Source organism: Onychomys torridus, chromosome 2, assembly GCF_903995425.1.
Source record: "Onychomys torridus chromosome 2, mOncTor1.1, whole genome shotgun sequence".
Taxonomy (NCBI): Eukaryota; Metazoa; Chordata; class Mammalia; order Rodentia; family Cricetidae; genus Onychomys; species Onychomys torridus.
In genome coordinates this window covers 32,125,677-32,139,838 of record NC_050444.1, presented here as the reverse complement: position 1 = coordinate 32,139,838, position 14,162 = coordinate 32,125,677, and positions in this window count along the sequence as shown.

The window sequence follows — 14,162 nt, the reverse complement described above, 5'->3', positions numbered from 1 at the left end:
TAACTCTAACTAAGCAAGCGCAGGACCTATATGACAAGTACTTTAAGCCCTCAGAAAAAGAAATTGAAGATGTCAGAAAATGGAAAGATCTCGCATGCTCATGGATAGGCAGGATTAACATAGTAAAAATGGTGATCTTACCAAAAGCAATCTACAGATTCGATACAATCCCCATCAAAATTCCAACACAATTCTTCACAGACCTGGAAAGAACAATATTCAACTTCATATGAAAAAACAAAAAACCCAGGATAGCCAAAAGAACCCTGTACAATAAAACAACCTCTAGAGGCATCATGATCCCAGACCTCAAGCTCTACTATAGGGCTACAGTAATAAAAAAAAAATCTTGGTACTAGCATAAAAACTGACATGTGGACCAATGAAACCAAACTGAAGACCCTGACATTAATCCGCACACCTATGAACATATGATTTTTGACAAAGAGCCAAAACTGTACAGTGGGAAAAAGAAAGCATCTTCAACAAATGGTGTTGGCTTAACTGTACGTCAACATGTAGAAAATTGCAAATACATCCATATCTGTCACCATGCACAAAACTTAAGTCCAAGTGGATCAGAGACCTCAACATAAATCCAGTTCCTCTGAACCTGATAGAAGAGAATGTAGGAAGTAGTCTTCAATGCATTGGCACCAGAGATCACTTTCTAAATATAATACCAGTAGTATAGACACTGAGAGAAATAATCAATCAATGGGACCTCTTGAAACTGAGAAGCTTTTGTAGATCAAAGGACATGCTCAACAAGACAAAAGGACAACCTACAGAATGGGAAAAGATCTTCACCAACCCCACATCTGACAGAGGGCTGATCTCCAGAATATATAAAGAACTCAAGAAATTAGACATCAAAATGCCCAACAGTCCAATTGAAAAATGGGCTATAGAGCTAAACAGAGAATTCTCAACAGAAGAATCTCAAATGGTGGAAAGACATTTAAGGAACTGCTCAACATCCTTAATCATCAGGGACATGCAAATTAAAACAACTCTGAGATACCATCTTTCACCTGTCAGATTGGCTAAGAAAAACAAAACAAAACAAAAAAACACTGAAGATAGCTTATGCTTGAGAGGATGTGGAGCAAGGGAAACACTCCTATGTTTTTGGTGGGAATGCACTCTTGTACAACCACTTTGGAAATCAATATGGCGTTTTCTTAGAAAATTGGTAATAATCTCCCTCAAGACCCAGCTATTCCATTCTTGGGCATATACCCAAGGAATGCTCAAACATACCACAAGGACACATGTTCAACTATGTTCATAGCAGCATTGTTTGTAATAGCCAGAACCTGGAAACAATTTAGATGCCCTTCAACTAAAGAATGGATAAATAAAATGTGGTACATATACACAATGGAGTACTACTCAGCAGAGAAAAACAATGACATCATGAGGTTTGCAGGCAAATGGATGGATCTAGAAAAAATCATCCTGAGTGAGGTAACCCAGATGCAGAAAGACAAACATGCTATGCACTCACTCTTAAGTGGATACTAGATATAAAGCAAAGGATAATGAGACTGCAACTTACAACTCCAGCGAGACCTGGTAAAGAGGACCGACCCTAAGAAAGACATAGGGATCATCCAGCAACAAAGAAATGGATGGATCTACATGAGCAAACTGTACATGAGTGGGGGTTAATGGAGGGCAAGGGTCAGGGGAAAGAGAGCTTAGGGGAGCAGGAGGTCCCAGCTGGATGAGGAACAGAGTGGGAGAACAAGGAATAAGAAGAGACCATGATAAATGAAGACCCCATTGGAATAGGAAGAAAGAGAGTGCTAGAGAGGTCCCCAGAAATCCACAAAGATACCTCCACTGTAGACTACTGGCAATGGTCAAGAGAAAGCCAGAGCTGACCTATTCTGATGATCCAATGGCTGAACACCCTAACTGTCATGACAGAACTCTCATCCAGTGACTGATGGAAGCAGATGCAGAGATCCATGGCCAAGCGCCAGGTGGAGCTCCAGGAGTCCAATCGATGATAGAGAGGAGGGATTCTATGAGCAAGAGATATTGAGACCATGAATGGAAAAAGCACAAGGACAAATAGCCAAACTAGTGGAAACACATGAATTATGAACCAATAGCTGAGGAGCCTCCATGGAACTAGATCAGGCCCTCTGGATAAGTGAGATAGTTGATTAGCTTGAACTGTTTGTGAGGCTCCCAGGCAATGGGATGGGGGGACCTGTCCTTAGTTCATGAACTGGCTTTCTGGAACCTAGGGCCTATGCTGAGACATTTTGCTCAGCCTTGGTGTAGGGAGGAGGGGACTAGACCTGCCTCAACTGAATCTACCAGGCTGAGCTGAAACCCCAAGGGAGACCTTGCCTTGGAGGAGGTGGGAATGGGGGGGTTTGGGGGGTAAGGCTGGGGAGTGAGAAGAGGGAGGACAGGGAAATTCATGGCTGCTATGTAAAATTAAATTAATTATAAAAGAAAAAGATTTTAATGTATTAAAGTGATGGAAATTTCCTAGAATAAATCTTACTTGGAATGTAATCTTTATTTTTCTGGAGTTGTTTTATATTATTCCCCTGCCTTCTGTGTGTGTGTAAATGGATGGAGTTGGGGAGAGAAAGGGAAGAGGGAGAAAGACTGGAATATAATCATGGGAGATACCCAGCCACTGAGCTCCAGCTGAAGCCAAGCTATTGCCTTTTCTGACATAGTCTGTGTTTTTTCTTTTTTTTTTCTTTTTTTATTGTTATTATATTTGTGTTTTAATTTTACACATCAGCCATGAGTTCCCCTGTCCTCCTCCCTCCCGCCTTCCCCCCATCCCCTCTCCTCCATTTCCATCTCCTCCAGGGCCAGACTCCCCTGGGGATTCATTTAAACCTGGTGGATTCTGTATAGGCAGGTCCAGTCCCCTCCATCCAGGCTGAGCAAAGTGTCTCTGTGTAAGCCCAAGGTTCCAAACAGCCAGCTCATGCACTAAGGACAGATCCTAGTCCCACAGCCTGGATGCCTCCCAAACAGTTCAAGCTATTCAATTGTCTTACTTTTCCAGAGGGCCTGATCCAGCTGGGGGCTCCACAGCCTTTGGTTCATAATTCATGTGCTTCCATTCGTTTGGCTATTTGTCCCTGTGCTTTTTCCAATCTTGGTCTCAACAATTCACCCTCTTACAGTCCCTCCTCTTTCTCAACAATTGGATACCAACTGGGGTCTGGCTGAGGAACTCTGCATCCACTTTCATCAGTTATTGGATGAGAGTTCCAGCACGACTGGTAGGGTGTTTGGCCGTCTGAACACCAGACTAGGTCAGATCAGGCTTTCTCTCAACCATTGCCAGCAGTCTACAGAGGATGTATCATTGTGGATTTCTGGGGACCTCTCTAGCACTCTGCCTATTCCTGTTCTCATGTGGTCTTCATTTATCATGGTCTGTTATTCCTTGTTCTCCCTTTCTGTTCTTGGGAAAATGTCTTCACCAATCCCACATCTGACAGAGGGCTAATATCCAGAATATATAAAGAACTCAAGAAATTAGATATCAAAATGCCCAACAGTCCAATTAAGAAATGGGCTATAGAACTAAACACAGAATTCTCAACAGAGGAACCTCAAATGACTGAAAGACATTTAAGGAATTGCTCAACATCCCTAATTATCCAGGAAATGCAAATCAAAATGACTCTGAGATACTACCTTACACCTGTCAGAATGGCTAAGATTAAAAATACAGAAGACTGCTTATGCTGGAGAGGATGTGGAACAAGGGGAACTCTCCTCCACTGCTGGTGGGAATGCAAGCTTGTACAGCCACTTTGAAAAGCAATATGGCACTTCCTTAGAAAATTGGGAATCAATCTCCCCCAAGACCCAGCTGTAGTACTCTTGGGCATATACCCAAGGAATGCTCAATCATACCACAAGGGCATTTGCTCAGCTATGTTCATATCAGTATTGTTTGTAATAGCTAGAACCTGGAAACAACCTAGATGCCCTTCAACTGAAGAATGGGTAAAGAAAATATGGTATATATACACAGTGGAGTACTACTCATCAGAGAAAAACAATGACGTCATGAGGTTTGCAGGCAAATGGATGGATCTAGAAAAAATCATCCTGAGTGAGGTAACCCAGACTCAGAATGACAAACATGGTATGTACTCACTCATAAGAGGATACTAGATGTAAAACAAAGATGACTAGATTGCTACACAACTCCAAGGAGGCTACCTAGAAAACAGGACCCTAGGAAAGACCCAAGGATCACCCAATGACAGAGAAATGGATGAGATCTACATGAACAACCTGGATGACAGTGGGAGTAATGAGGGGCAAGATTTGAGGGAAAGAAAGCTTAGGGGAGCAGGAGATTCCTTTTTTTGTTTTTAAAAATTTTTTTTTGTATCAGACTAATACTAATAGCAAATATCAAATTTAAACATGTTCTTTCTTTCCTTTTTATTCTGAATGAGTCTGTAGGTGCCTTACTATCAGCTCATTTTTTTTTTTACATATAATGTAGGTGGATAAACAGAATTTTGGTTTATAGTTTTTATCAGTATTTTGAATATGTAATTCTGTTAGTTCTTTGCTTATAGTTTCTGAAGCAAAGTCAACTTTGAGTTTCTTGAGCATCCTTTGTATATGTTGTGCTGTTTCTACCAAGCTGACTGTGAAGGCAGAGTTCTCCAAGTTTTCTCACAGGAGAGAGGCTGCAGTTTTTTATGTATTTTGTCCACCTGTTACATACAATGGGACATATACATAGCCCTGAACATACCTTTGTCTTTCTAGGATCCTGGGAACATGCCAAGTCTTCCAAATTCCCAGTGAACCTTTCATTTCTTAGCTTGACTTTCAATTGTGTGCTCAGCTCCTCAGCCTCCACTGGCAAAGCCTTATCAGCAAGGTTCAGTCTTAAGTAATTGCCTCTGGTGAGTCTTAATAAATGCTCTATGAATATGGCCATTTGAATAGCATAAATTCTGAATCAGTGCAAAATAAATGTAACTCCATGAATAAGCTCCCTCAACAAGATGCTAGATATATCAAATAGTGACATTGTTCTGAAGATTCTTAAGTTAATATGAAAACTTAAAAATAGAATGTAGTCCTAGAAAATTAATTATGTAAAAAAAGTTTTCAAGGATCATCTGTGTCATAGTTACAAGTTTGCACTTTAGTTTGAAGTACTAATAAGCTGCAGGACATTTTTTCATTTGGGAATAAAAATAAACTCATATTCTAGAGGGAAGGATTTGTTGGCAGTATGGTGGATGATGTCAGCATCCATTTTGCAGTTTGTGGAATATTCTATAATGATGAAAATTTATTGTTTTTGTATTATTTGTTATTGTTACTATGGTGTAGGCTCTTATGTGGTTTTGTTTAAGCTCCATTCCCTATAAAACTTCCTTTCCATTTGCTTTCAATATGCCTTCTCATGTCTTATACTCTTACCTAAGTCATGCTTTTATTAAAAACATATATCATGTGCCTTATTTTACTTGTTATTTTTTGACATATAAAGACTTCTTATTATTAGTATTCCAGATAAAACACAGCAGTTATTTACATAGCATTTGAACCATAATGAGTACTATTTGTAATTTAGAAATGGCTTAAAGTGTACAAGAGGATATGTGTAGGTTCTATGCAAGCACTATGCCATTTTACATGCAGGATTTGAACATCTACAGACACTGCAATGACTCCCAAAGATAGTGGGGGACAACTAAACAATGCTAATCCAAAAGAGACCAACAACATAGAAAATATTTTCAAAGTAAAACAGAAATAAGCCATGATAAGTAGACTATAATTAACTGGTTTATAATTATTTCTTTAAATACACACACACACACACACACACACACACAAAACACACATTAATACATATAATAAAATTAGTATTGCACAACATGCAAAGTTTTGTCCTGATTTTTCCCTTTATTGTATCATGTTTATTACTCATATTGCTGAGCCACTTTTACTACATTCATAAACATTCTGCCAGTGGCCATGTCAGTAGAACAGCAGGTGTCAACAGAACTCAGGAGTTTGGTGCACCAAAATGCAATGATGGGTGAATCCTGGACAGGCAAGGCCTCGGGGGCTTTAGCTCCAGAATGTCTCTGGCTACTGCTGTTTGCCACTGTCATTTTTCTTTGACATCTGGCATGGTGTGAATAGGTGTGGGGAGATCCCCACTGCCTTTAATGTAGTGTGGTTAACTCATGGAAATATACCATTCTACTGGGGATTTTTACCTGTGGATTACTATGAAGATGATTTCCTCTTAAGCTGTACTATGTAACTGAAGCAAAGATTTTATACATTAATAGTGTTAGTTTAAATAGAATTTTGATGACTGACAGTTTTTAACAAATATATTGAGATTATGATAGATGTTAATTTAGTGAGAAAATTAATATAGGAAAAGGTAGGATATAGTGTTTTCCCCACCCATGATAAAGCAGGGGCTGCAGAGGGTAGAGAATAGGAACAAGGAAGCGTCACACACCTAGGACTCAGGAGCTTCATTTGAGGAGTCATATAGAAGATCGTCTAAATTAATAATGAAGGAAAACAATCAAGTCCTAGGAGTTAGCTCAAGTTTCTTTTCATATTGAGAAATGTGCTCATGGGTTTCGGCGCATATCACAGCTTAAACAAAGTTCTAAACAATTTATTTCATGTAACTAGAAAACAAAAAAATTGGATGTTAGCTAAGATAATTGGATAAGACTCTAAAATATAAGAAGTGAAACTAGTAACCTGGTTTCTTGAAATTATAAAAAGTGCTACTTATATAAACGGTTGTGGTGGAAAGGATCCTGACCTATGAAAAATTTAATAGATAAATGTTAAACTGTATGCGGGTTCTTGGAAATAATTTAGGTTTTTACCTACAATGTGTAAAATATTTAAGTCATGTAAGGGATATGAAAAAATATGTTGTTTTTTACTTGTATTCATTGTAATCATTCATCTAAAAATAGAATGTAACCACATTCAACTTTTTATATTGCTTGAAAGATTTTGCTGGGGTATATAAGATGTAAAGGAAAAAGTCATGTAGAAGGAATACACCTGGAAAGATGTAGAAGGAAATCACCAGGAAGTAGTGAGAAGGAGGTCATCAGGAAGTAGTGAGAAGGAAGTCATTAAAAAGTATTGAGGAGCCGGGCAGTGGTGGCGCACACCTTTAATCCCAGCACTCGGGAGGCAGAGCCAGGCGGATCTCTGTGAGTTCGAGGCCAGCCTGGTCTACCAAGTGAGTTCCAGGAAAGGTGCAAAGCTACACAGAGAAACCCTGTCTCAAAAAACAAAAACAAAGAAGTAGTGAGGAAGAAGTCATCAGGAAGTAGTGAGAAGAAAGTCATCAGGAAGTAGTGAGGAGGAAGTCTTCAGGAAGTAGTGAGAAGGAAGTCTTCAGGAAAGCAGAAGAAGGGCAAAACATGGGTAAAGGAAGAGAACAGAAAAAGAACAGAGTAGGTCAAGGACAGAAAGAATAACAAAAAAAAAAGAGAAGCCTTTATCTCTTAGGAAAAAAATATCTGTGTTTGCTTGACAACTCTGCATCTTTTTCCCAATTCCTCTGATCTGCAGATTACTGATCTCTCTGCAATATTCCAATTTGGCCTTATAATTAGATTGAAATACATTCTGTATTCCTAATCTCCAAGAAAAGCATGACAACTTACTTTTAAAATGTTGAATTTGAATTTCTACTTTTTCTTTTTACAGTTGCAATATTTAATATATCATACAACTTTTTTATTTTTATTTCATGAATTTATATAAACTTCACTCCTATAATTACTTCATTCTAGCCTCAGTCACTCCCATTAACAACTCTGACAGTCATTTCCTTATATTTTTCTACCTACAGCCTTTTCGTCTTCAGTTTTATTTTCTAGGAAAAGTCAGTTGTGTATTACTGTTTTTTGAGATACCTGCAAGGTTTAAAAACACTATCACAATTAATAGTTTATATGTCTGGCTCTACTATACTACTAGTCATCAAAACTGAAAGCCAAAAATCTAGTTCATTGACTTTTGATTCAAAATAACTAACAAATTTAAAATGAAAATATATTTCCTCCAATCCAGATCTGCTAATGCATGTAACTTTATAGTTATAAGACTTAGTTAGGAATCTGTCTTTTAAAATTAGTAGCCTTGTGATTGACATAAAACAACATTTGTGTGCCTTTGATGTGATACAAAGAAATAAACTCTGGGTTTTAACTTACTTGAGTTATACTGAATATTAATCAGGAAATCAACAAAATGTCATAGAAAAAAAAATGAGAAGGGAAAGAGGAAGTTTGTGGAAAATGACTCAAAAAAGCAGAAAGTGGCCCAATTCTTAAGCATGTGGAATTCTACTCCTATGAGTTCCAGGGTTTTCCAGTAAATGTTCAGAATCACCCAGACTGCTTAGGTTTTGATCCCTTGATTCTTATAGGGCTCTGGAGAGTAAGCATGCCTGCATGCTGGAGCCTCACCTCCAACATATTCTGAGACACACTGTTTCATTCTTCAAGAAACTACCTAAAGAAGTGAGGTGAAAAACTGGTCATTTCATGCTATGTAGTGTGGAAAAACAGTGACATGAGTTGAGAGAAATTGGGGGAAATACATCTATTTAGAAGCTACTGATCAAATAGTATCAAATAGTATTAGGTAGCTTAATGTAATCAATAATACAAATGCGTAAAGAAGACAAAGAGAAATAGGTGGGGCTCAGTAAAGGAAAACTAAGAGAGTCTTGCCACTAGCCCTAAAACAGAAAGGCCGTTATGCAAATAACACCTTCTTAAGTATTTAAGTATTGATAAACTTTGACTGTTTTAGCTAGAAATTATTGTGTGAATAATTCAGGTAAGATTTATTTTAAACCAGAAATTATTCTGTTAAAGTTTAGGTGAGATTTGATGGTGTATTTAATTTTCATTTCTTCAAATAGGAAAATTAAAGAAATATCTACTGAAGATTTATTCTAGAAAGTAGATTTATCACAGTAATCTCATTTACTCTAGAAAGAAGATTTAACACAATAATTTCTGGCTAAAACAGTCCAACTTTGCCAATTTGTACTTCATTTATTTATTTTTAAAATTTATTTTATGTGCATCGGTGTTAAGGTGTCAGATCCCCTGGAACTGGAGTTACAGACAGGTGTGAAGTTGCCATGTGGGTGCTGGGAATTGAACTCAGGACCTCTGGAAGAGCAACCAGTGTTCTTAACCACTGAACCATCTCTCCAGCCCCTGTACTTTATTTTTTAAGAACTTGTTTAAACTTACAAAAAGATATGGTAGCCTAAAGACAAAAATTACAACATTGTCTCTTCTTTTTTAATTTCTTTTTTGTGTTTGGATCACAATGAAGCAGTCTCATTCCCAAATCCTTTCCAAATCAAATACTTAAGAAGGTGCTATTAACAACTGACTTTCTGTCTTAGGCCTATTGGCAGGGCCACTCTCTCTTACTTTTCCTCACGGAGCCCTATCTATTTTTCTCTTTCTCTTCCCTTACTCATTAGTATTATTGATTGCATTAAACTACCTAATACTATATGACACTGAGAAATCCCTTGCTCTAATTATTTACCACACAGAGAAGTCATACACTGAATAACAGTACCACTATTCTATGCAAGCATAAATTACCTGAGTAAGGAACTAAGACAGTGTTTACAGGGAGGAATAAAATTAGGCACTGATTTTCTGTTCTGTGTTTGCTATTTATAGGTGCAACTGTCTTGTCAAGGCTTAGTTCATAAATGTATACACCATTTTTGAATGGTTGTTTGAGTTGTTCTCAGTTTTGGCCAGTATGAAGAAGGTTTTTAAGGATTTATTTTTAAGATGCCATCTTCTTCTGAGTAGATATGTATGTGTAAAGTACTTTGGTACAATGGGCCAATCCTAGTTACTTTTCTGTTGATGTGATAAAACTCATAACCAAGGAACTTACCAAAGGAAAAAAAAAGGCATTTAGGTGTGCTTATGGTTGCAGAAGGCCAGAATTCATAATGATGGAGGAGGAAGAGCTGAGAGCTCACATCTCTAACCCAAGCCGAAGACAAAGAACACATTGGGAATTATGAGTCTTTTGAAACCTTAAAGCCTGCCCCCTCTGCCAACAAGGGCATACCTCTTAATACTCTCAAGAGGTTCTACCCACTGGAGAGTAAGTGCTCAAACATGAGCCTATGGGGCCATTCTCATTTAAATGCCTTAACATCTGAAGTGATTTCACATGTTTGCATTCCTTTTGTCCACGTATAAGACTACCTCCAAACTTTTCATGTAGGTCTTAGCCATATCCAATGCTGTGAAGGAGGAACCGTTTCAGTGGTAAAGAGCTTTATGAATTGCAGAAATCATTACTGTACTGCACTTTCTCTCTCACTGGCACAAGAAATTTTATAGGTGTAATTTTGATTTCACTTGGGTAGTATTTTAAATTTCAAAGGATTTTGTTGGATCACTACAGATAGATTGTTTTCTTACTATGCTTCAGAGAGCTTTGCTCTTAGTAGTTTGCTAATAATAAGAGGTTACAGCTTCTTGGTGTCATACTGGTAGGGAAAGTTAGACATACCAAACTGTCTGTTTTAGAACAAAAGTGGTTGGTGAAGTTAAGTGGAATTGAAGACTGGTGAGGCAGTAGGATTCAAAATCAACATGTAGGCATGATTTATTAAGCAAAATTTTTGAATTAAGAGATTTCTTCTTCCACAGTTTGAGAAATCACTTGACCTAGATACATGCCCAGCGCCTACTCACTGGCTGATGTAGCAGCTGAGGAATCTTGGAACTGTAGCACTATAGTGGGCTGCTGATTTTCATGGTGTTTTCTTAAGAGGAAAGTTTTAAAGCTCAAGTAATCATCTATTCAGAAAAACTCTCTTTTTACTTTAAATGGGCTAAATTTCAATCTCATTAAGGCACAAATGACACAGAATGCATCAGACCTACATAACATTCAGGATTCATTGAAGTTGACCGATGCATTCTTCCAAACCCATGAGTCACTACCCACCCCTCCCCCAAAAGCATTCCACTGGAATAAACGTCATGTTTGCTTTATCCATTCACCTACTGACAGACATGTGGGTTGTTCACAGTTTGGCATAGCAGGAAGAAGTCTCTTAACAACTGTGTTCAAGTTCTGTGGTCTATCTCCTTGCCTCTCTGTAGGAGAGGCCTAGGAATAGAATACTACAGTTTCATGGTAGGATGCATCCAATAGTCAAAGAAACTGCAGAGATGTTGCAATGCAGGTTGTAAGATTTAGAATTTCTGTCAGTCATCAACAAAGGTTCCAGTGACACCAATTTCTCTCTAACAATAAATATTTCCTCTGTTGGTTATTTAAATATTAGCTTTTTTTAGTAAGTATAAACTAACACTGCACTGTGGGTTTTGTTTGCATTTCCATTTGCTTTTAGTTATGGTTTTTAGTATCTTTTCATGCACACGTCAGCTGTTCACATATTTCTTATCATGCCTCTTCAAATATTTTGATGATTTTCTTGTTTTCGTTCCTATTTAAATGTGCATTGGAAGATTTTTAAATATTCTAAATACAAGGCATGTATCAATATGAGCTTTTCAAAGGATTTCTTCTAAGCTATGTCTTGTGTTTTATTTATATATGTTAAAGATAAAAAGTTTCTATTTTCCAAAAAGTCAACATATATTTATAAAAAAATTGTTCATTGTGAATAGATAAATAATGAAGTTACATCACACAGGGTACAAATGCTCCCTTCCAAGAAACAGTATTAGACTAACAAATATACCCAGTAAGCAATCTATTAAGAAATTAGTAGCACCAGACAGTGGTGGTACATGCCTTTAACCCCAGCACTGAGGAGACAGAGGGAGGTGGATCGCTGTGAGTTCAAGGCCAGCCTGGTTCACTTACTGAGTTCCAGGATAGTCAAAAACTAAAAACACAGAGAAACCCTGTCTCAAAAAACTAAACCAATAAACAAACAAAAAAATCAAACAAACAAACAAAAATGAATCTAGTAGCTGTTAAAAGAAAAAAAAAAACTGGCAGGGTGAGTGGGGAATTCAAGAAACATTATCTTTAAAGGGAAGGAAAATATAGGAGCTGATTCCTGACTGTAGAGAATTTTGATACTTTGATACTTTGTTTACTAAGTTGTTTTATTGATTAAGAGAGTGTGCTTTTTTTCCGGATTTTTCATGACAGGGTTTCTCTGTGCAGCTTTGGTGCCTATCCTGGATCTTGCTCTGTAGCCCAGGCTGGCCTCAAACTCAAGAGATCCACCTGCCTCTGCCTCCTGAGTGCTGGGATTAAAGGCGTGCACCACCACCGCCCAGCCTAAGAGAGTATGCTTTCAAGGTGAGAGCTGGTAGAACAATTTAAATGTTGGGCTGGAAGAACCATGTAAGCAACAAGAAGCAAAATGTACAGGAAACAAGTTGTGCTTAGCTACCAGAAGGAGAACATGGGGTGTGACTCAGTGTGCAGCCAGGGCAACTGCTCTGGGACAGAGAAGTCACAGGTTGGATTTTAGTCAGAAAAGGATCAGCTTCACACTCACAGCTTCCCATCAGTAAAGGCAGAAACATTTCCCCAGGCTTGTTTACATGCTATTTCTAAGAGACTCCTTAAATGGAGAAAAAAGTGAAGTTTGGATAAATCCGGTGGAATTCGTGTTTGGATAAGTTCGCCTTTCTACTTAGACAGAGACTAGATATTAAAGGAGGGAAGGAAGGAGGTGGCGATTTCCAGAGAATCAGCTCCCAGGCAGTTCTGGAAGTGATCTTTTAAAGTGGGGAAGGAAGAGCAGCAGCCAGCAGCAGATAGGTCAAAAGGTCATGACAAGGGTGCTCCCGAAATGCTGGGCATCTAAACTGCCCTGACCATCATTACTTTTCTCTCTTCAAGTGCTATATAGATGGTGTCATGAAGTCTTACTAGAAATAAAATCTAATTTCTACCAGTCTTTCACACAACTGTCTGCTTCCAAAGGACATGGAGGGGAGAAGTTTCCAGATCAGTACTTCATACTAGAAGGACATTAACAATACTTTAAGTGCAGTAAGATTGTCATCTATAATATTTGTGTTACGTTTATAAAATTTGTGATGTCATCGAGCATGTAATTGATTCTTCTACACACACACACACACACACACACACACACACACACATATATATACCCCCACTATCTAAGTTGCTATGACAACTCTAGAAGACAGTTTACTTCCCAGCCTTTATACATTTGCTCATGGTACAGAGTTAAGGAAAGGACAAACAGTAAGCCAAAAGCAGAAAGGTGAACAATTGGTCAGAATAGAATTCAAGACGGATGCGGAAAACCAAGGTCTAAAGATCAGAGGGAGCAAAATGTCCACAGCCCTGGATAGAGGAAGTAAACAGAATGTGGACAATATTTCACTAATTCCTTTCCTTTACTTACTTTCCCTGGGCCTCTCTGTCACTATGTTCAAATGGAGACACCCTACTTAAAAACATAAACATCTTCAGATTAAGGTTCTAAAAGATACCCCAGATTATAGACTCATCAAGTATAAACCCTAGAGAACCATCAGCACACTGCTTACAGAGGGAGAATGGTTGAACAATTATTGTGCCCTCCGTGATGACGTATGTCAGAGTCTACACCTTCCCTTCTTTATTCAGGGTGTTCTAGCATGTCTCAGTCAGCACCATGAAACAGACTCAGAATCCCTCCTCCTTCAACTGCACCCTGACTGCATCTTTAACATCCAGAAGCAAGCATACCTAGAGAGTAATGACCAAGTATGTAAAGACAGAAAACTCTCAGAATTTAACACTACACTGTAGTTGGAGAGCTTCTCTCCAGCCTCCGCCTAGCCCTATTAGTCCAACAACCCATTTATAAAATAAACACACAGACATTCATATTATTTAAACTGCTTGGCCATTAGCTCAGGCCTACCATTGTCTAGCTCTTACTTTTATATTTAGTCCATTTCTATTAATCTATACTTTGCCACATGGCTTGTGGCTTACTGGTGTCTTTACATGTTGCTTCTCATGGCAGCGTCTGGCAGTATGTCCTCCCAGCCTTCCTGTTCCCAGCCTTCTCCTCTTTCTTGTCTTGCTTACCCTATCCTTCTTGCCTG